The sequence below is a fragment of the Herpailurus yagouaroundi genome, unplaced genomic scaffold, assembly GCF_014898765.1.
Source record: "Herpailurus yagouaroundi ecotype Mexico unplaced genomic scaffold, PumYag 189, whole genome shotgun sequence".
NCBI lineage: Eukaryota > Metazoa > Chordata > Mammalia > Carnivora > Felidae > Herpailurus > Herpailurus yagouaroundi.
In genome coordinates, this window is record NW_024412420.1 from 203,043 (window position 1) to 227,716 (window position 24,674).

General features: G+C 40.3%; 2 long non-coding RNA genes across 4 annotated transcripts in view; both read left to right on the forward strand.

Annotated features, from left to right (window-relative positions):
* Positions 1–10,326, forward strand: part of LOC121044665 (uncharacterized) — a 28,562-nt gene extending 18,236 nt beyond the window's left edge. Inside the window, exon 3 of the long non-coding RNA XR_005797419.1 lies at positions 10,277–10,326. This is a non-coding gene — a long non-coding RNA (uncharacterized LOC121044665). The remainder of the gene's footprint in view (positions 1–10,276) is intronic.
* Positions 10,327–11,237: 911 nt separating this feature from the next.
* Positions 11,238–16,677, forward strand: LOC121044666 (uncharacterized). Of its 3 annotated transcripts, none has more exons than XR_005797422.1 (2): positions 11,238–11,250; positions 16,219–16,677. It is a non-coding gene; the product is annotated as an uncharacterized LOC121044666 (long non-coding RNA). The 3 variants fall into 3 exon arrangements; XR_005797421.1 differs by lacking the exon at positions 11,238–11,250 and adding an exon at positions 13,943–13,953; XR_005797420.1 differs by lacking the exon at positions 11,238–11,250 and adding an exon at positions 14,583–14,595.
* The last annotated feature ends 7,997 nt before the right edge of the window (positions 16,678–24,674 follow it).

Below are 24,674 nucleotides of genomic sequence, written 5' to 3' on the forward strand. Positions count from 1 at the left end.
ATTTTGATTGGGATTGCATTGAATGTGTAGATAGCTTTGGGTAGTATTGACATTTTGACAATATTTATTCTTCCAATCCATGAGCAGGGAATGTCTTTCCATTTCTTTAAATCTTCTTCAATTACCTTCATAAGCTTTCTATAGTTTTCAGCATACAGATCTTTTACATCTTTGGTTAGATTTATTCCTAGGTATTTTATGCTCCTTGGTGCAATTGTGAATGGGATCAGTTTCTTTATTTGTCTTTCTGTTGCTTCGTTGTTAGTGTATAAGAATGCAACTGATTTCTGTACATTGATTTTGTATCCTGCAACCTTGCTGAATTCATGTACCAGTTCTAGCAGACTTTTGGTGGAGTCTATCCGATTTTCCATGTATAATATCATGTCATCTGCAAAAAGCGAAAGCTTGACTTCATCTTTGCCAATTTTGATGCCTTTGATTTCCTTTTGTTGTCTGATTGCTGATGCTAGAACTTCCAGCACTATGTTAAACAACAGCGGTGAGAGTGGGCATCCCTGTCGTGTTCCTGATCTCAGGGAAAAAGCTCTCAGTTTTTCCCCGTTGAGGATGATGTTAGCTGTGGGCTTTTCGTAAATGGCTTTTATGATCTTTAAGTATGTTCCTTCTATCCCGACTTTCTCAAGGGTTTTTATTAAGAAAGGGTGCTGGATTTTGTCAAAGGCCTTTTCTACATCGATTGACAGGATCATATGGTTTTTCTCTTTTTTTTTGGTTAATGTGATGTATCACGTTGATTGATTTGCGAATGTTGAACCAGCCCTGCATCCCAGGAATGAATCCCACTTGATCATGGTGAATAATTCTTTTTATATGCCGTTGAATTCGATTTGCTAGTATCTTATTGAGAATTTTTGCATCCGTATTCATCAGGGATATTGGCCTGTAGTTCTCTTTTTGTACTGGGTCTCTGTCTGGTTTAGGAATCAAAGTCATACTGGCTTCATAGAATGAGTCTGGAAGTTTTCCTTCCCTTTCTATTTCTTGGAATAGCTTGAGAAGGATAGGTATTATCTCTGCTTTAAACGTCTGGTAGAACTCCCCTGGGAAGCCATCTGGTCCTGGACTCTTATTTGTTGGGAGATTTTTGATAACCGATTCAATTTCTTCGCTGGTGATGGGTCTGTTCAAGCTTTCTATTTCCTCCTGATTGAGTTTTGGAAGAGTGTGGGTGTTCAGGAATTTGTCCATTTCTTCCAGGTTGTCCAATTTGTTGGCATATAATTTTTCATAGTATTCCCTGATAATTGTTTGTATCTCTGAGGGATTGGTTGTAATCATTCCATTTTCATTCATGATTTTATCTATTTGGGTCATCTCCCTTTTCTTTTTGAGAAGCCTGGCTAGAGGTTTGTCAATTTTGTTTATTTTTTCAAAAAACCAACTCTTGGTTTCGTTGATCTGCTCTACAGTTTTTTTAGATTCTATATTGTTTATTTCTGCTCTGATCTTTATTATTTCTCTTCTTCTGCTGGGTTTAGGCTGCCTTTGCTGTTCTGCTTCTATTTCCTTTAGGTGTGCTGTTAGATTTTGTATTTGGGATTTTTCTTGTTTCTTGAGATAGGCCTGGATTGCAATGTATTTTCCTCTCAGGACTGCCTTCGCTGCGTCCCAAAGCGTTTGGATTGTTGTATTTTCATTTTCGTTTGTTTCCATATATTTTTTAATTTCTTCTCGAATTGCCTGGTTGACCCACTCATTCGTTAGTAGGGTGTTCTTTAACCTCCATGCTTTTGGAGGTTTTCCAGACTTTTTTCTGTGGTTGATTTCAAGCTTCATAGCATTGTGGTCTGAAAGTATGCATGGTATGATTTCAATTCTTGTAAACTTATGAAGGGCTGTTTTGTGACCCAGTATATGATCTATCTTGGAGAATGTTCCATGTGCACTCGAGAAGAAAGTATATTCTGTTGCTTTGGGATGCAGAGTTCTAAATAGATCTGTCAAGTCCATCTGATCCAATGTCTCATTCAGGGCCCTTGTTTCTTTATTGACCGTGTGTCTAGATGATCTATCCATTTCTGTAAGTGGGGTGTTAAAGTCCCCTGCAATTACCACATTCTTATCAATAAGGTTGCTTATGTTTATGAGTAATTGTTTTATATATTTGGGCGCTCCGGTATTCGGCGCATAGACATTTATAATTGTTAGCTCTTCCTGATGGATAGACCCTGTCACTATTATATAATGTCCTTCTTCATCTCTTGTGACAGCCTTTAATTTAAAGTCTAGTTTGTCTGATATAAGTATGGCTACTCCAGCTTTCTTTTCGCTTCCAGTAGCATGATAAATAGTTCTCCATCCCCTCACTCTCAATCTGAACGTGTCCTCAGGTCTAAAATGAGTCTCTTGTAGACAGCAAATAGATGGGTCTTGTTTTTTTATCCATTCTGATACCCTATGTCTTTTGGTTGGCGCATTTAATCCATTTACATTCAGTGTTATTATAGAAAGATACGGGTTTAGAGTCATTGTGATGTCTGTATGTTTTATGCTTGTAGTGATGTCTCTGGTACTTTGTCTCACAGGATCCCCCTTAGGATCTCTTGTAGGGCTGGTTTAGTGGTGACAAATTCCTTCAGTTTTTGTTTGTTTGGGAAGACCTTTATCTCTCCTTCTATTCTAAATGACAGACTTGCTGGATAAAGGATTCTCGGCTGCATATTTTTCCTGTTTAGCACACTGAAAATCTCGTGCCAATTCTTTCTGGCCTGCCAAGTTTCAAAAGAGAGATCAGTCACGAGTCTTATAGGTCTCCCTTTATATGTGAGGGCACGTTTACCCCTTGCTGCTTTCAGAATTTTCTCTTTATCCTTGTATTTTGCCAGTTTCACTATGATATGTCGTGCAGAAGATCGATTCAAGTTACGTCTGAAGGGAGTTCTCTGTGCCTCTTGGATTTCAATGCCTTTTTCCTTCCCCAGGTCAGGGAAGTTCTCAGCTATAATTTCTTCAAGTACCCCTTCAGCACCTTTCCCTGTCTCTTCCTCCTCTGGGATACCAATGATGTGTATATTATTTCTTTTTAGTGTATCATTTAGTTCTCTAATTTTCCCCTCATACTCCTGGATTTTTTTATCTCTCTTTTTCTCAGCTTCCTCTTTTTCCATAACTTTATCTTCTAGTTCACCTATTCTCTCCTCTGCCTCTTCAATCCGAGCCGTGGTGGTTTCCATTTTGTTATGCATTTCGTTTAAAGCGTTTTTCAGCTCCTCGTGACTGTTCCTTAGTCCCTTGATCTCTGTAGCAAGAGATTCTCTGCTGTCAGCTATACTGTTTTCAAGCCCAGCGATTAATTGTATGACTATTATTCTAAATTCACTTTCTGTTATATTATTTAAATCCTTTTTGATCAGCTCATTAGCTGTTGTTATTTCCTGGAGATTCTTCTGAGGGGAATTCTTCCGCTTGGTCATTTTGGATAGTCCCTGGCGTGGTGAGGACCTGCAGGGCACTTCCCCTGTGCTGTGGTGTATAACTGGAGTTGGTGAGCGGAGCCGCAGTCAGACCTGATGTCTGCCCCCAGCCCACCGCTGTGTCCACAGTCAGACTGGTGTGTGCCTTCTCTTCCCCTCTCCTAGGGGCGGGATTCACTGTGGGGTGGGGTGGGCTGTCTGGGCTACTTGCACACTGCCAGGCTTGTGATGCTGGGGATCTGGCGTCTTAGCTGGGGTGGGTAGGCAAGGTGCACAGGGGCAGGAGGGGCAGGCTTAGCTTGCTTCTCCTTAGGTGATCCACTTCAGGAGGGGCCCTGTGGCAGCAGGAGGGAGTCAGATCCGCTGCCGGAGGTTTGGCTCCGCAGAAGCGCAGAGTTGGGTGTTTGCGCGGAGTGAGCAAGTTCCCTGGCAGGAACTGGTTCTCTTTGGGATTTTTGGCTGGGGAATGGGCGGGGGAGATGGCGCTGGCGAGCGCCTTTGTTCCCCACCAAACTGAGCTCTGTCGTCCGGGGGCTCAGCAGCTCTCCTTCCCTTTGTCCTCCAGCCTTCCCGCTTTCTGAGCAGAGCTGTTAACTTATGACCTCCCAGACGCTAAGTCGCGCTTGCTGTCGGAACACAGTCCGTCAGGCCCCTCCGCTTTTTGCAAGCCAGACTCGGGGGCTCTGCTTGGCCGGCGAGCCGCCCCTCCGCCCTGGCTCCCTCCCGCCGGTCCGTGGAGCGTGCACCGCCTCGCCGCCCTTCCTACCCTCTTCCGTGGACCTCTTGTCTGCGCTTGGCTCCGGCGACTCCGTTCTGCTAATCCTCTGGCGGTTTTCTGGGTTATTTAGGCAGGTGTAGGTGGAATCTAAGTGATCAGCAGGACGCGCGGTGAGCCCAGCGTCCTCCTACGCCGCCATCTTACCTCTCCTCCATTAGATTTTTCAACACCATCATTTTAAATGGCTGTATCATGTCCTGCTACCAGAGGAAACAGATCCTCTCCATCTGAGAAAGAGGCATCCTATTCAGAGATCTTAGTGTCAAAGCAGAGATGACACATGCCTACATGAATTCTTTGTGCAATTCTCTAATCACTGTCTTTTGTTTCTAGAAGCCGACCCCTCCCTACCAGAACCAAAGGTAATGGCAGCTGAAATCACAGCAACAATCGCCCTCCAATGAAAGAGTTGAGGCCCCTCTCACTACTGAAAAATGAGTGCCCTTATCTCTAAAGGGCTCTAGTTTCAGGAGTTTGGTGAAATATTTTTTCTGGTTTGATGGATGAGAAACTACACCAAAACTATTGTCCTATTTTCACTTTTCTAATGATGAGTGAGGCTGGATGTTCATCACTTACAGCCATTTCCAAAATGTAGCCACTGCTCTCAGTTCTGGGGTGGGCCTGCTGGACACACAGTCTCCTGGACATCCCAGGGGATGCAGACTGTGATCTATTTCCAGTCAGGAAACTTCACTCCTTGTAAAACCACTAAGCTGTTAGTTACTGGCTTCTAACCAGCAGAACTCAGCTGGAGTGATGGGAGGTCATTTTCAAGATTTCATGACACAAATTCTGTCATTTTCTTCTTACTTGTTTTGTCCTGTGTTCCATCTCTATGTCTCTCTACTCCCCTCTCCCTCCCTCCCCTCTCTCTCTATTTCCTTACCTTCTCTCTCTCTCTCTCTCCCCCCCCACACTTTCTGTCCTCATGTCCTCCTTCTATTTCTCCTCTACCCCTGGAAATGTGGAACCAAGCACTTAAGTTTGGGGCTACCAAGGTCTCCTATATAGGAGAGACACAAACAAGCTCCCAGGTCAACAGATTGAAATAGGCTCTCAGTTCAAACTGAATTCTGACATTGCCATGGGAGTGAACTTGGGAGTAAAGTATCACCCTGTTACTTAACCACCCTGTGGTTAAGACCACAGCCCTGGATATATAGAGACTGTGAGGCAGTATCATGCAGCAATGCTGTGCCTGGATTCCTCTCCCACAAAAATTGTGAGCTTTTAAATATTTGTAGTCTTAAGATTCAAGGCATTTAGACAATGTTGTCATAGAGGAATGGACAACTAACAGTCTACCAGGTCCCAACATCTGGTCTATCCTCTGCCTCCTCCCTGCCTCTCCCCTCCCACGATCCCACAGCCACATTTTTCACCTTTCTAATGTTTCTGGACAAGCTAATTTCCATCACCTATTCTCTGCAACAGCAATATCTTCTCCCTGACATGACTGCAGACATGTGCAGGGTGGTTTCCTCTTGCCTCTTGTCATTCTGTCCCCAACAAATGCCACCTCAGTGAGGCCTCTCATACCTTTCAGTGACTCCCCAGCCTATCCTCACAGCACACTCATTATTTTTGCTATTACAGTTCTTGCCCTTTTTTTCACATGTCTTGTCTTTCATACTTTTGTTCATCTCCCCTCCAGACTGTTAAGACCTGGCAGGCAGGGACCACTTAGTCATTGTAATCCTTGCACTTAGGCCCACCAGATCCCCTAGCACAAGGTGAGTGCTTGAAGAAGTTACTGAATGAATAAATAGAAGTACTTTGTATCAATCCATCTAGATTTTCACCAGTTTATTCAATTGTGATAACTATTAGTAATAGGAAAAATATGTTGGATCTGAGGCAGGCGAAATCCAGAATGACTTCTGCATGACATTTCCCTTGTTCAGATGCTCCAGCAAAACTCAATGGGCACCACTGACACAGGAATCTGCCTGTTCTCTGGGATCCATAACTCATACTGGAGCCACAGTCATGAAGACGACCAAACAATATCAGTACCTTTATGTGGCTGACATGAAGGCAGTTGCTCTTTAAGGTCCCAGGGTAAATCTCAGAACTTACAGGCTCCAGGGCTGTGCAAGGGATCTCAGGATTCTGCCATTCCCTTTTCTCTGTCCATACCCAGTGTATACTCTTTACTCAGGAGGCCAGGAAAATGACACCCTATTTCCAAATGAAGACCCTGGGGGTCCAACAAGGACAGGTATTGTACTTGGACTCCAGACTCAGCATACAGTGCTCTGACATGCCCTTCCCTATTCCAAGTCCTCACCAATCCAAGTCCCCAAGCCTCTCTAGAGTCTAAAAGACTTCCAGCCAGTATAAAGCATTGCTCTAATATCTCAGAACACAGTGAGTCATTGATGGAGAGCCAAGGCCAATTGACACTTAATGATTATATGGAACTCTGGAGAAATCCACTGGGAATGCAATATTGTACAGGAGAACACTGAAGTCTTTTCTTCTGTAGCTATTGACTAAACTAAATCATAAATCCAGGAGGCCACAGAGTTGGACTGCAGTACCAAAGTCCTTTCCTCTGGAGCCTGGGCCAGTGATGGCCCTGGGTCCAGCAGAAACCTACAAACTTCAGGAATTCCTTGCCCATCTTTGGGCCTTTGAGCATGCAGCTATGAAAATGGATGCTGCTGCCCCATGGTGGGGCTCTCTGTAACCTCTTTCTTCTTTCTCTCTTGTCACAGTGTCAGCTCTTTCTTAAACAGAACTTTAGAATGTGTGTTCCAGAGCACATGTGGGGATTTGGACAGTAAAATGACCCCAAATGGAGAGCAAGTGGGCATGATTCCTCCCAGAATATTAGAGTCTCTCATTTCTAAAGCAAACATGATGGAAGGGGCTTGAGCCATGGCCTAAAATGACAGACGCCAGCCTTATCCTCTGGACACTTCCACCTCCTGTTATCTGGGGAGGTTCTATTCTCTTGATCATAGCAACCACCCCAAAGTACAATGAGAGATTGCATACATAACTACAAAATCCAGTTCTCAAGAGGATATGATGTCAGGCTCTGTTAATACTGGATGGGGTGTCAGGTGAGGAGTGCTCAGCCACACTTGCATACTTTATACAGGTATGGAGTATATTCATTTACTTTAGATAGGCATAAAAATCTGCATAAAACAGGCAAATTTTTGGAGCCAATGAAGAAAAATCAAGTCTGTGTCCACCACCACGTATGCAGGACGTCACTAATCCAACAGTGCATGAGTGTGCTCCCTGCCTTATGAGGCATGGTAATGCAGCAAAGACTCTGCTCAAGAAGTAGGTCTGAAGCAACCACCCCACCTCAATACCACCCACTGTTCAACCAGACAGAAGGACTATATCTCAGAATTACACAATCTGCTTCCACATCTGCCTCTGCTGCTAGCCATAGAAGGATTTGTCCTTCAGAAAGACAGATATCCTTTCCAAAGTCACACAGTGCTCCAATGGTAAAGTTCTTTCTTTGGTTAGGGTTAGATTTGGGCACATGTAGTAGGTGTCAAAGTAATAGTGGCACAAACAGGATACTGAGGTGTTTCTTTTTCATATAAATAAAACTGGATGTGGCTAGTCTATAACTGATTATGGATTGTCTACCATAAGAGATTACATACCATTGATCTCCCTGCCCTAACACCTTAGTATATGATTTCCTTTTTTAAAACTTAAAAAAGCAGAATCTATACTTAATGCACTATTACTTAATTCCTTAATTCCTCAATTCCTTAATTTTAATCAATGAAAATAATCCCCTCCTAATCAACTCCATCAAATGTCTTTCAATTGAAAGTATTTTTCCGGGGTATCTAATTTCTTATAATATCCTCCCAACAAGAATTCCACAGATAACTATGCCTCATTATCTGAAATTAACTACCCTTGCTGTGACTATTATAGATCTCATTCTGGCATTAGAACACAACCTTGCAACTAAGAACCTAAAATTTAAATATCCTTCAAACCTTTTCAAGTTCTCTAATCTCCTGGAATACTTCCCAATCATTATGCACTGCCTCCTACCAATAGCAAACCCAACTATAAGCCAAAAATTTGCATCAATGTTACTAGACATAATCTGATTAGAAAATTTATTACCAAAATCCATCTTCTATTTTCAGATAAAAATATCAACTGCTGTATCTAGCCAAAAAGGATTAATTAAACTATATTTCCTTTCTTTTATGATCACCTTAATTCTTGGCCTATTCCTACTTAATTTCCATAGTAACCTCCATAATCACCAATACACCAGTAAGCAGGGATCAACCAGTGACAATAACTAATCAGGTTCTGTAGCTATATAAAGCTGCTATTCCTATAGCTTTTTTACTAAGAAATACTGAATCACCTGTATCACTCAATCACCTACATCATTAAACTTAAACACAACCTCAACGTCATCTTTTTAAAAATATAGCAAGCCATTAACAACTCTGCCAATACCCCTGTAATAAACATTCCTAACACAGTCTTATTAGATGCTCAAACCTCAGGGTACAGTTCAGTAGCCATAGCTGTAGTATAACCAAACACCACAAGCAACCCCCCTAAATAAATTAATAAGATTATTAAACCTAAAAAGGATCCCCCCAAATTTAATACAATTCCACAACCAATACCACCAGCCACAATTAAACCAAACCCACCATAAATTGGAGAAGGCTTTGAAGAAAAACTAACAAAGCTAATCACAAAAATAGTACTTAAAATAAATACAATGTACGTTATCATTTCCATATGGAATCTAACCATGACCAATGATATGAAAAGCCATTGTTGCATTTCAACTATAAGAATTTAATGACCAACATCCGAAAATCCCTCCCACTCATCATAATCATCAATGAGTCATTCATTAACCTCCCTGCTCCATCCAACATTTCAACATGATGAAATTTCGGCTCCTTACTAGGAGTTTGCCTCATTCTATAGATTCTGACAGGTCTGTTCCTAGCCATACACTATATGTCAGATACAGCAACCGCCTTTTCATCAGTAACTCGTATCTGTCACAACATCAACTTTGGCTGAATCATTCGATACATACATGCCAAAGGAGCTTCCATATTTTTCATCTGCCTATTCATGCATGTAGGCCAAGGCATGTACTATGGCTCCTACACCTTCTCAGAAACATGAAACATCAGAATCATATTATTTACACTCATGTCTATAGCCTTCATAGGCTACATCCTACCATGAGGCTGAATAACCTTCTGAGGAGCTACCGTCATCACCAACCTCCTGTCAGCAATCCCATACATCGGAACTAACTTGGTATAATGAATCTGATGAGGGTTCTCAGTAGATAAACCCTAATACGATTTTTTGCCTTTCACTTTATCCTCCCATTCATTATTTCAGCTCTAGCAGCAGTCCACCTTCTATTCCTACATGAAACAGGATCTAACAACCCCTCAGGAATAGTATCTGATTCAGATAAAATCCCATTTCACCCATACTATAAAATCAAAGACATTCTAGGTCTTCTATTCCTAATCCTAACACTAATATTACTTGTCCTATTTTCACCAGACCTTCTAGGAGATCCAGACAACTACACCCCTGCCAACCCCCTAAACACTTCACCACACATTAAGCCCGAATCATGCTTCCTATTCACATATGCAATCCTTCAATCTATCCCTAATAAACTAGGAGGAGTCCTAGACCTAATTCTCTCTACTTTAATTCTGTAAGTCATTCCGCTATCCCACACTTCAAAACAAGGAGGAATGATATTCTGACCACTAAGCCAATGCCTATTCTGAGTCCAATGCCTATTCTGTAGTAGCAGACTTACTAATAGCCAATGCCTATTCTGTAGTAGCAGACTTACTAACCCTAACATGAATTGGAGGACAACTAGTAGAATACCCTTTCATTACTATTGGTCAATTAGCCTCTATCCTATACTTCTCAACCCTCATAATCTTCATACCTATTTCTGGCATCATCAAAAATCGTCTTTCAAAATGAAGAGTCCTTGTAGTATATAAAATACCTTGGTCTTGTAAACCGAAAAAGGAGAAAGCCCTCCCTAAGACTTCAAGGAAGAAGCAACAGCCCCACCATCAGCACCCAAAGCTGAAATTCTTTTTAAACTATTCCTTACAATACCAGAAATCGACCCCACAATTTTCATAATTCATATATTGCATACTTTCATACTGTGCTTGTCCAGTATGTCATTTTTCCATTATGATGCAAACCGAAGCATGTACAATGCATCTATTAATATTACATATGACATACTATGTATAATCGTGCATTAGCCAGCTTTATGAGCAGTCTCTCTATGGATCTCAACTGTCCAAAAAAGCTTAATCACCTAGCCTTGAGAAACTAGCAGTCCTTGCTTGAACATGTACCTCTTCTCAGTCAGGGTCCATTTCAACGTGGGGGTTTCTATTCTGGACCTATACTGGCATCTGGTTCTTACCTCAGGGCCATTCTAATTCTTTAATCCTACAGCCATCTCAAATAGGACATCTCAATTGACTAATGACTAATTAGCCAATTTCACACATAACTGTGGTGTCATGCATTTGGTATCTTTTAATTTTTAGGAGGGGATATTGCTATGACTCAGCTATGACCGTAAAGGTCTTGATGCAGTCAAATAACTTGTAGCTGGGTTTATTCACTATGCTGTGTCTCCATGCTCACACAAATAAGGTGCAATTCAGTCAATGGTTACTGGACATACACTTTAACTTCAACGCTTCAATAGGATGCACACACACGCACACACATATGTGCACACATGGATGTAAACATACACATGCACATACACATGTATACACATACACACACGTACACATACACACACATTTGTACATGTACACATACACACATATACACGTATTTATCCAACAGATAAGCAATTAGTTTAACCAACCCCACTTATTCCCAGTAACCCTATGGTGAGAATACATATATATTATTGTCCTGCCAAACCCCCAAAACAAGACTAAATTCTCATCCAAACATAAGGCCTAAGTATAAGTCTTTATAAATACACCAAAAAAATCCCAACTAAACATTAGCTAAAAATACCAATGTTACACATCGATTCACAGCTATCTATATATACAAAACCTTAAGCTCTAATTCGTCCTTATTGAGCAATATTCTCTCACAACTAATTCCATTAAACCAATTAACTAACCCAATATATCCCTTGTTAATGTAATTTAAACACACAAAGCAAAGCACTGAAAATGCCTAGATGAGTTGTCAGACTCCATAAACACAAAAGTTTTGCCCTAGCCTTTCCATTAGGTATTAATAGGATTACACATGCAAGCCTCCTCACCCTGGTGAAATGCCCTCTAAATCGTTAATGATCTAAAAGACCGGGTATCAAGTACACAACAATGTAGCTCATGATACTTGCTTAGCCACACCTCCCACAGGATACAGCAGTGATAAAAATTAAACCATGAATGAAAGGTCGACTAAGTCATATTAAACAAGGGTTGGTAGATTTCGTGCCAGCCTCCAAAGTCATATGATTAACCCAATCTAACAGACCTACAGCGTAAAGTGTGTTATAGAGGCATTCCACGCTAAAGTTAAATGTTAACTAGGCAGTAAAAAGCTACAGTTAACATAAAAATATAGCACGAAAGTAACTGTAACACCTTCGACCACACGATAGCTAAGACCCAAACTGGGATTAGATACCCCACCATGCTTATCCCTAAACTTAGCTAACTAAATAAATCTATCCACCAGAGAACTACTAGCAACAGCTTAAAACTCAAAGAACTTTATATCCCTCTACAGAAATCTGTTCTATAATTGATAAACCCTGATGCGCCTCATCACCCCTTGCTAATCCAGTCTATATACCACCATCTTCAGCAAACCCTAAAAAGAAAGAAAAGTAAGCACAAGTATCTTAACCTAAAAAAGTTAGGTCAAGGTATAACTTATGAGGTGGGAAGTAATGGGCTACATTTTCTATATTAGAACACTTTTCAGTGAAAGTTCTTATGAAATTAAGAACGAAGGGAGGATTCAGTAGTAAATTTAGAATAGAGAGCTCAATTGAACTGGGTCATGAAGCACGCACACCCCTCCCATCACCCTCCTCAAGTGAAAAAACTAAAAGGCAATCTATTCAAATTATTAAAAACACAAGAGGAGAGAAGTCATAACAGGGCAAGCATACTGGAAAGTGTGCTTGGATAAACAAGATGTAGCTTAAATAAAGCATCTGGTTTACACCCAGAATATTTCATATCAAACTGACCATCTTGAGCCAAAACTGGCCCAAACAACCATAAATTCAACTAACATAAAACACTAAATCAAAACATTTAGTTAATTCTTAAAAGTATAGGAGATAGAAAGTTAAGTTGAGGCTAAATAGAAAATACCATAAGGGAAAGATGAAATAAAATTGAAAGCACTATACAGCAAAGATTACCCCTTGTACCTTTTGCATAATGAATTATCTAGAATAACCTAACAAAGAGAACTTAAGCTAGGCTCCCCAAAACCAGATGAGCTGACTATGAACAATCCTTACAAGATGAACTCAGCTATGTTGCAAAATAGTGAGAAGATTTGTAGGTAGAAGTGAAAAGCCTAACAGGCCTGGTGATAGCCGGTTACCCAGAACAGAATTTTAGTTCAACTTTAATTTTTTTAACGTTTATTTTTGAAGGGGAGAGAGTGGGGGAGGGTCAGAGAGAGAGGGAGACACAGAATCCGAAACAGGCTGCAGGCTCTGAGCCATCAGCACAGAGTCCGATGCGGGGCTTGAACCCAAAAACTGTGAGATCATGACCTGGGCCGAAGTCGGACACTTAACCGACTGAGCCACCCAGGCACCCCTGGTTCAACTTTAAACTTACCTAAAAACACCAAAAATTCTTTTTTTCTTAAATTTTTTAACATTTATTCAATCTTAGAGACAGAGAGAGACAGAGTGTGAGTGGGGGAGGGGCAGAGAGAGAGAGGGAGACACTCTGAAGCAGGCTTCAGGCTCTAAACTGTCAGCACTGAGCCCGATGTGGGGCTCGAACTCACAGACCATGAGATCATGACCCGAGCTGAAGTCAGACACCTAGCCAGCTGAGCCACCCAGGTGCCCCAAAACCCCAAAAATTCTAATGTAAGTTTAAAATATAATCTTAAAAGGTACAGCTTTTTAGAACTAGGATACAACCATTTTTAGAGAGTAAGCATAAACATAACCATAGTTGGCTTAAAAGCAGCCATCAATTAAGAAAGCATTCAAGCTCAATAATTAAAACATCTTAATATCAAAAATATGCAATCAACTCCTAACTCAATACTGGGTTAATCTATCTAGCAATAGAAGCAATAATGCTAATATGAGTAACAAGAAATATTTCCCCTGATCCTTATGCCAGAGCAGATAACCACTGGTAGCTAACAACAAGATAAAAATAATCTAGCCTATAAACTAAATATCAAACCAATTGTTGATCCAACACAGGCATGCAACCAAGGAAAGATTAAAAGAAGTAAAAGGAACCTGGCAAACATAAACCCTGCCTGTTTACTAAAAACATCACCTCTAGTACTTCTGGTATTAGAGGCACTGCCTGCCCAGTGACATTCATTAAATGGCTGCAGTATCCTGACTGTACAAAGGTATCATAATCACTTGTGCCCTAAATAGGGACTTGTATGAACAGCCACACGAGGGTTTTACTCTCTTACTTCCAATCCGTGAAATTGACTTCCTGTGAAGAGGCGGAAATACAACAATAAGATGAGAAGACCCTATGGAGCTTTAATTAATTGGCTCAAGGAGACGACACCAACACAGCTGACAGGAACAACAAACCTCCACATGAGCCAACAATTTAGGTTGGGGTGACCTCGTAGAATAAAACAACCTCCAAGTGATTCAGATCTAGACTAACCAGTCAAAAGTATAACATCACTTATTGATCCAAACTATTTGATAAATGGAACAAGTTACCCTAGGGATAACAGCGCAATCCTATTTTAGAGTCTATATTGACAACAGGGTTTATGACCTCAATGTTGGATCAGGACATCCTGATGGTGCAGCAACTATCAAAGATTCGTTTGTTCAATGATTAAAGTCCAATGTGATCTGAGTTCAGACTGGAGCAATCCAGGTGGTTTCTATCTATTAACCAATTTCTCCCAGTACAAAAGGACAAGAGAAATGAGGCCTACTTTACCAAGCACCTTCAACCCAATAGATGATATAATCTTAATCTCCAAAGTTTATCTATTTACATCTCCAGAGAGTTTGGGTTTGTTAGGGTTGCAGAGCCCGGTAATTGCCTAAACTTAAACCTTTATAATCAGAGGTTCAACTCCTCTCCCTAATAACATGTTTATAATCAATATTCTTTCATTAATTATCCCTACAATTCTCCTCACCATAGCTTTCCTAACATTAGTCGAACGTAAGGTACTAATGTATATACAACTTCGCAAAGGACCAAACATTGTGGGGTCACATGGTCTGCTCCAACCCATTGCAGATGCCATAAAACTCTTCACCAAAGAACCCTTACATCCTCTATATCTATATTAATCATAGCACCTATCCTGGCTCTCTCATTAGCCCTAAGCATGTGAATTCCTCTCCCCATGCCATATGCACTCATCAACATAAATTTAGGAGTACTATTCATATTAGCTATGTCAAGCCTCGCTGTCTACTCAATACTATGGTCAGGATGAACCTCATATTCTAAGTATGCTTTAATTGGAGCCCTACAAGCTATAGCCCAATTTCATACAAAGTTACACTAGCCATTATTCTCCTATTAGTATTACTAATAAATGGGTCTTTCACACTAGCCACACTAATTACTACCCAAGAACACATATGACTAATTCTTCCCACATGGCCCCTAGCCATAATATGATTCATCTCAACATTAGCAGAAACCAGCTGAGCCCCATTCGATCTAACAGGAGAAGCAGAGCTTGTTTCCAGATTCAACATAGAATATGCAACAGGTCCCCTTGCCCTATTTTTCCTAGCAGAATATGCTAACATCATCATAATGAATATTCTCACAACAATTCTATTCTTTGGAGTATCCCACAACCCGTATATACCAGAACTATATACCATCAATTTCACCATTAAAACTCTACTCCTAACAATCACCTTCCTATGAATTTGAGCATCCTACCCACGATTCTGATATAACCAACTGATACACCTTTTATGAAAAAACTTCCTACCCCTCACCCTAGCCCTATGCATATGACATGTATCCTTGCCCATCATCACAGCAAGCATTCCACCTCAAACATAAGACATATGTCTGATAAAAGAGTTACTTTGATAGAGTAAATACTAGAGGTTTAAATCTTATTTCTAGAATTACAGGACTTGAACCTAATCCTAAGAATTCAAAAATCTTCATGCTACCATATTACACCATATTCTACAGTAAGGTCAGCTAAATAATCTATCAGGCCCATACCCCGAAAATGTTGGTTTATATCCTTCCCATACTAATTAACCCCCCTATTCTCATTATTATGATTCAACTGTCATCTCAGGAACCATAATCACAATAACAAGCTCTCACTGACTAATAATCTGAATTGGCTTCAAAATAAATATACTAGCCACTATCCCTATTCTCATAAAAAATATTTAACCCATGAGCCATAGAAGCTCTACAAAATATTTCCTAACACAAACAACTGCATCTATACTCCTAATGACAGGAATAATTATCAATGTTCTATATTCAGGACAATGAATAATATAAAAAAAAAAAAACTCAACCCCATAGCATCAATTATAAAAACCACTGCTTTGGCAATAAAACTGGGCTTGGCTCCATTTTACTTCTGAGTTCCTGAAGTTACACAAGGAATCTCCCTATCTTCAGGCCTAATTCTATTGACATGACAAAAAAATCACACCGCTATCCGTCCTCTACCAAATCTCACCTGCCATTAACCCCAATTTACCACTAACAAGAGCTATCATACCAGTCCTAATCGGAGGATGAGGGGGACTCAACCAAACACGACTACAAAAAATCCTAGCATACTCCTCAATCTCCCATATAGATTGAATAACAGCTATCATACTATACATCCCTACAATAACAATTCTAAACCTAGCTATTTACATCATTATAACACCCACCAGCTTCATACTATTCATACACAGCTCCACCACAACAACACTATCCCTATGACAAACAGGAAATAAAACACCCCTGATCACCTCACTCATTCTGATACTAATATTATCTTTAGAAGGTCTCCCTCCACTCTCAGGATTGATCCCCAAATGAATAATTATCCAAGAATTAACAAAAAATGGGGTAATTATTATACCCACACTACTAGCTATCACAGCATTACTCAACCTATACTTCTATATACAACTAACATACACCACAGCACTAACCATATTCCCCTCAACAAACAATACACAAATAAAATGACAATTTGAAAGTACAAAAAAATAACTTTTTTATCCCCTCTCATCATAACCTCAACCATACTACTCCCATTCACACCAATATTATCCATCCTGGATTAGGAGTTTAGGTCCAAACAGACCAAGAGCCTTCAAAGCCCTAAGTAAGTCATATCAATTTAACTCCTGCACACCTTATTCTAAGGACTGCAAGAATCTATATTACATCAATTGATTTCAAATCAAACACTTTAATTAAGCTAAGCCCTTACTAGATTGGTGGGCTTCCATCCCTTGGAATTTTAGTTAACAGCTAAATACCCTAATCAACTGGCTTCAATCTACTTCTCCCACCACCTAGGAAAAAAAAGTCAGGAGAAGCCCCAGCAGCGTTGAAGCTGCTGCTTTGAATTTTCAATTCAATATGATACTTTACCAAAGAGCTTGGCAAAAAGAGGACTTAAACCTCTGTTCTTAGATTTATAGTCTAATGCTTTACTCGGCCATTTTACCTAAGTTTATAAACCGCTATTTTCCACTAACCACAAAGATATTGGCACTCTCTATCTCCTATTTGGTGCCTAAGCTGGCATAAGTAGGAACCATCCTTAGGCTTCTAATTCAAGCTGGACTTGGCACCGAGCACTCTATTGGGAGATGATCAAATCTATAATGTAATTGTCACTGCCCATGCATTCGTAATAATCTTCTTTATGGTAATACCAAGCATGATTGGAGGCTTTGGGAATTGATGAGTACCATTAATAATTGGAACACCTGATATGGCACTCCCCCCAAAAGATAACACAAGCTTCTGACTTCTCCCTCCATCCTTCCTACTCCTGCTCACATCATTGATATTTGAAGACCCAACCTACATGTCCCTAAAATAAGAAAGAAAGGAATTGAACCCTCTAGAACTGGTTTCAAGCCAATGGCATAACCACTATGTCTTTCTCAATAGAGACATTAGTAAAAAGATTACATAACTTTGTAAAAGTTAAATTATAGGTTTAAATCCTTTGTGTCTCCATGCCATATCCCTTTCAACTAAGTTTTCAAGATGCTACATCCCCTAGTATAGAAGAACTTCTGCACTTTCATGATCACACATTAATAATTGTATTTCTAATTAGCTCCCTAGTTCTCTACATCATTTCACTAATACTAACAACCAAACTTACACATACAAGCACATACATACAAGCACATACATACAAGCACAATAGATGCCCAAAAAGTAGAAACTGTCTGAACAATCCTGCTGGCTATTATTTTAATTCTTATTGCCCTACCCTCTCTAAAAATCCTTTACATAATAGACAAAATCAACAACCCTTCTCTAACCGTAAAAACTGTAGGGCATCAATGATACTAAAGTTATGAGGATACAGATTACGAAGCCCTAAATTTTGATTCCTACATAATCCCCACTCAAGGATTAAAACCTGGAGAACTGCGACTGCTAGAAGTTGACAATCAAGTAGTACTGCCAACAAAAATAACCATTCATATACTAATCTCATCAGAAAATGTCCTGCACTCATGGCCCTCCCATCCCTAGATCTAAAACCTGATGCCATCCCAGGCTGACTAAATCAAACAACACTAATGGGCACACAACCTGGATTATATTATGGCCAATGCTCTGAAATCTGTGACTCAAACCACAGCTTTATACCTATTGTTCTTGAATTGGCTCCATTAACATACTTCGAAAAATGATCAGCATCTATACTATAAAATTATTAAGAAGCTAAATAAGTATTAACCATTTAAGTTAAAGATTGGGAGTTTAAATCTCTTAATGATATGCCACAACTAGATACATCAGCTTGATTCATCACTATCATATCAATATTCATAATGCTATTTATTATATTTCAACTAAAAATTTCAAAACATTCACACCCAGGAAATTTAGGACCCGAATGGTCAGTAACACTAAAACAACCTAACCCTTGAGAAAAAAATGAATAAAAATCTATTCACCTCTTTCATTACCCCAATAATAATAGGACTACCTATTGTTATCCTAATTATTCTATTCCCAGGCATTCTATTTCCTCACCTAATTGACTAGTCAATTACCATCTGATTTCATTACAACAATGATTAGTTCAACTGACATCAAAACAAATACTAGCTATCCATAGCTACAAAGGACAAAACTGAGCTCTAATATTAACATCCCTAATCCTATTCATTGGCTCAACAAATTTACTAGGCCTATCACCACACTCATTCACACCTACCACCCAACTATCAATAAACATAGGAATAGCCATTTTCCTGTGAGCTGGCACCATAGTCACCAGGTTCCAATATAAAACGAAAGCACCCTTAGCTCACTATCTACTTCAGGGAACACCTTTCCCCTAATCCCTATACTTGTAGTCATCAAAACCATTAGTCTCCTTATCCAGCCAATAGCTTTGGCCGTACAACTCACAGCTAATATCACAACAGATCACCTGTTAATTCACTGAGTTGGACGGGCTACTCTAGCCCTAATAAATATCAGCACCACTATCACTCTCATTACCTTTATTATTCTTGTCTTACTAACAATTCTTGAATTTGCTATGGCCCTTATTCAAGCCTATGTCTTTACCCTGTTAGTAAGCCTATACTTATATGACAACACCTAATGATCCACCAAACCCACACATATCACATAGTTAACCCAAGTCCATGACAACTCATGGGAGCTCTCTCAGACCTACTAATAACTTCAGGACTGGCAATATGATTTCACTTCAACTCAACATCATTATTAACTCTAGGACTGACAACCAACCTGCTAACAATATATCAGTGGTGACGGGATATTGTCCAAGAAAGCACATTTCAAGGCCCCCATACACCTATTGTTCAAAAGGGCTTGTGGTATGCAATAATTATCTTCATCATTTCAGAAGTATTTTTCTGGAGATTTGGGGAGGAGCCAAGATGGCAGAACAGCATGGAAGTTTTTGTGTGTCTCATGTCCATGAAATCGAGCCGACCAACACTAAACCATCCTACACACCTAGAAAACTTACTTGAGTATTAACACAACAATCTACACAACCTGAACCACAAAATTCAGCAGGCACATGATGCAGAGAGCTGAACTTGGGGAGCGAGAAGCCGTGAAAAGTAGGGAACTACTTTTGCAGCAGAGAGAGGACAGAGACTGGGGGGGGGGGAGAGTATGGGAAAAGCACCCCTCCCCAAAAGCAGCTGGAGAGAAAATGGAGAATTTGAAATAGCTGCAGGGACTAAACTAAAAAGGGAGAAAGGAGAGGGTTTAAATTCCATTAAGACTGTAAACAAGGGGAGCACAAAGGCTGCAACTCCACAGCTTGATACCTGGTGGTGATCTGGTGGGAAGGGTGAATCCCCAGGAACAGAGTGGGGTCCACGAGGTTCTTGGGCCACACAGGGAAAAGTGGTTCCACTGCTGGAAGGACATTTGGTAGAGACTGTTGAAGCCATCTGGTCCCAGCATACCCCAGAAGGCAGCCACATTCGCTGGTGCTGGGTCAAGTCGTTAAGGGTGAAGCCTGGTGCCAGATGTGTGCTGTGATTTTCCATAGTCCCTGAAACGCTGCTGCTACACTGTCTCTCAAACATTTTCTGGGACAGGCTGGCACCTGGCCACAGTCTCGGGGCACCAGCAACAACAGGGTCCAGAGGGCATTCCTTGGTGCAGCCAATATTCAGCCATTGCTCATTTGGCCATTGCTCGGTGAGACCCTCCTGCAGAGGGGCAGAACAGGTCAAAGCCACAGTCCTTCAGAATTAAGGGGCCAGGGGAAAAAAAACAAAACTTGGGAGAGAGGTACTGCCTGAGACCTGGTCATGGAGAGTGAAAAAGTGGGAAGTGGACAACAGCTGAAGACAGAGGATGGGTGTCCAATTGCTGATGCAGAGAACAGACTGGGTAGGTGGGTGGCGCCATTTTCACTGCTCCCACGCATGTGCATACACACCTACCAGCGCCTCAACAATCCACCCCAGTAGACTAGCAGCACCACCTAGTGGAGAGCAGAGCTGTTACACTGAGCCCCACCCAACTGGGCCAACTTCGCTCGTCAAGAACACAAGTCTCACTCCTGGCTTAATTTATGGACTATAAAAAGCTACATAGACTGACTTCTAGGGGGAAACGAAGCAATTTCAGTCCTACTTCAATCTGTTAGCAGTTTCATCTATTCAATTTTCTTTCTTTTTTATTTTTCTCTTTTACAATTATTTTTCTTGGATACAGAAAGAGAAAAAATTCATTTTTATTTTCAGTTTTTATAAAAAATATCTTCCTTTAATTTTTATTACTATATTTTTTAGTTTTTTGTAAATTTTTTCAAATTCTACATTACTTTCATCATTTTATTTTAGTCTACTTCAGTGTATTCACCTTTTCAAATTTTCAAACAATTTCCTGTTTTCTTTCTTTTTCTTTTTTTCTTTTTCATTTCTTATCTTTTTCTTGAATGCAGAAAGAGAAAAACTTCATTTTTACTTTCAATTTCTATTAAAAATATTTTTATTTAATTTTTATTACTATATTTTTTACTTTTATGTAAATGTTTTCAAATTCTATTTTACTTTGATACTAGCAAATCGAATTCAAGAGCATATAAAAAGAATTATTCACCATGATCAAGTGGGATTCATTCCTGGGCTGCAGGCCTGGTTCAACATTCACAAATCAATCAATGTGATACATCACATTAATAAAGAAAAGAAAAGAACTATATGATCCTGTCAATCGATGCAGAAAAAGCATTTGACAAAATTCAGCATCCTTTCTTACTAAAAACCCTCAAGAAAGTGTGGATAGAAGGAACATACTTAAACATCATAAAAGCCATTTATGAAAAGCCCACAGCTAATATCATCCTCAATAGGGAAAAACTGAGAGCTTTCCCCCTGAGATCAGGAACACAACAGAGATGTCCACTCTCACCGCTATTGTTTCACATAGTGTTGGAAGTGCTAGCATCAGCAGACAACAAAAGGAAATCAAAGGCATCCAAATTGGCAAAGATGAAGTCAAGCTTTCACGTTTTGCAGATGACATGATATTATACATGGAAACCTGATGGACTCCACCAAAAGTCTTCTAGAACTGATACATGAATTAAGCAAAGTCACAGGATACAAAATCAATGTACAGAAATCAGTTGCATTCTTATACACTAACAATGAAGCAACAGAAAGACAAATAAAGAAACTGATCCCAATCACAATTGCACCAAGAAGCATAAAATACCTAGGAGTAAACCTAACCAAATATGTAAAAGATATGTATGCTGAAAACTATAGAAACCTTATGAAGGAAATTGAAGAAGATATAAAGAAATGGAAAAACATTCCATGCTCATGGATTGGAAGAATAAATATTAAAAGTCAATACTACCCAAAGCTATCTACACATTCAATGCAATCCCAATCAAAATTGCACCAGCATTCTTCTCAAAGCTAGAACAAGCAATCCTAAAATTTGTATGGAACCACAAAAGACCCCAAATAGCCAAAGTAATTTTGAAGAAGACCAAAGTGGGAGGCATCACAATCCCAGACTTTAGCCTCTACTACAAAGCTATAATCAAGACAGCATGGTATTGGCACAAAAACAGACACATAGACCAATGGAATAGAATAGAGTCTCCAGAATTGGACCCATAAAAGTATGGCCAACTAATCTTTGACAGAACAGGAAAGAATATCCAGTGGAAAAAAAGACAGTCTCTTTAACAAATGGTGCTGGGAGAACTGGACAGCAACATGCAGAAGGATGAAACTACACCACTTTCTTACACCGTTCACACACAAAAAAACAAAAACAAACAAACAAACAAAACTCAAAATGGATGAAGGACCTAAACGTGAGACAGGAAATCATCAAAACCCTAGAGGAGAAAGCAGGAAAAAACCTCTCTGACCTCAGCCACAGCAATTTCTTACTTGACACATCCCCAAAAGCAAAAATGAACTGTTGGGACCTCATGAAGATAAAAAGCTTCTGCACTGCCAAAGAAACAATCAACAAAACTAAAAGGCAACTGACAGAATGGGAAAAGATATTTGCAAATGACATATCGGACAAAGGGCTAGTATCCAAAATCTATAAAGAGCTCACCAAAATCCACACCTGAAAAACAAATAATCCAGTGAAGAAATGGGCAGAAGACATGAATAGACACTTCTCTAAAGAAGACATCCAGATGGCCAACAGACACATGAAAAGATGCTTAATGTCACTCCTCACCAGGGAAATACAAATCAAAACCACACTCACATACCACCTCACGCCAGTTAGAGTTGCTAAAATGAACAAATCAGGAGACCATAGATGCTTGCGAGGATGTGGAGAAACGGGAACACTCTTGTCTTGTTGGTGGGAATGCAAACTGGTACAGCCTCTCTGGAAAACAGTGTGGAGGTTCCTCAAAAAATTAAAAATAGATCTATCCTATGACCCAGAAATAGCACTGCTAGGAATTTACCCAAGGGATACAGGAGTGCTGACACATAAGGGCACTTGTACCCCAATGTTTATAGCAGCACTTTCAACAATAGCCAAATTATGGAAAAAGCCTAAATGTCCATCAACTGACGAATGGATAAAGAAGATGTGGTTTATATATACAATGGAATACTATGTGGCAATGAGAAAGAATGAAACATGGCCTTTTGTAGCAACATGGATGGAACTGGAGAGTGTTATGCTAAGTGAAATAAGTCATACAGAGAAAGATAGATACCATATGTTTTCACTCTTATGTGGATCCTGAGAAACTTAACAGAAGACCATGGGGAGAGTAAGGGGAAAAAAAGGTTAGGAATGGAGGCAGCCAAAACATAAGAGAGTCTTAAAAACTGAGAACAAACTGAGGGTTGATGGGTGAGGGGGGGGGGGGGGGGGGTGATGAGTATTGAGGAGGGCACCTGTTGGTATGAGCACTGGGTGTTGTATAGAAACCAATCTGACAATGAATTTCATATTAAATAAATAAATAAACAAACTAACTAACTGAACCAAAATAGCAACAAAAATAAAGTTCTACCTGAGAGCCATTCAGAGCTATATACTGTGTTTAAATTAGAACATTCCAGCATCCATGGGGCTGTCAGCTACACAACCCATGTCCAAAAACCAATGTGGAGATCCCAGTCAGTTCACAGTCAGTGTCTGGCATCCCAGAGGAAAGCAGACCCCTCTGTCCCTGGGGGAGTGGCTATTAGCCAGCTAGGGTAATTTTGGAGATGGGTAACCATCTGGCTTCCATCCCCTGGCTAACAGAGGTGCCTTTATCCTGCAGAGTAGATGGTTCATGCATGTGCACTCTGCTCCAGGCCATGATCAGTGCACAAAGGGACTTTGAATGAAATACTGCACCTAGACTGGGTTCTAACCACTTGACCATCAGCCAGGAGCCCCAAACAGCCACAACTGAATCACTGCCACCCCTGTCTACTAATGGGAAGGGCGAGATACATACCCAAAGCTAGGGCTTTTCCTCCCTTTCTGGAGGAAGAATGCAGGCCCCTTGCTGACAGGGCTCCCAGATGTAGCCTCTATGGGGTTCCCTTCACCAAAGCCCACAGGTGTTGCTTCTTCCTGAGACAGCCAGCTTGCTGGGAGGTGGCACTAGTCACTTCATTCTCCACATCATCCCATTTTTATAACTAATGAAGAACTTTGGCCCCCTCTGGATCTTTTTCACCCCTTTGCTCTATTTTCAAACTAGGTCTTCTCTGGGGTCCATTCCATGTAGTCTCTCAGTAGCTGGGGATCCTAGTCCAGTCTTTGCAACTGTGTGACAGGTTTGGCCACAGGGCCCCTATCAGGTTGGTGTTAAAAACTATGCAGGTATATAGAGGTTTAGGGCACTTGAACGACCCAGAAGACAACATTTGCCCTTAGGCTGGGTGAGAGGGCTGGGAAGGGAGCTTTCCTGGCCTTTCCTGGCTGAAGGGACATAAGTTACATAGCCCTTTCCAGAATGGCCCCATT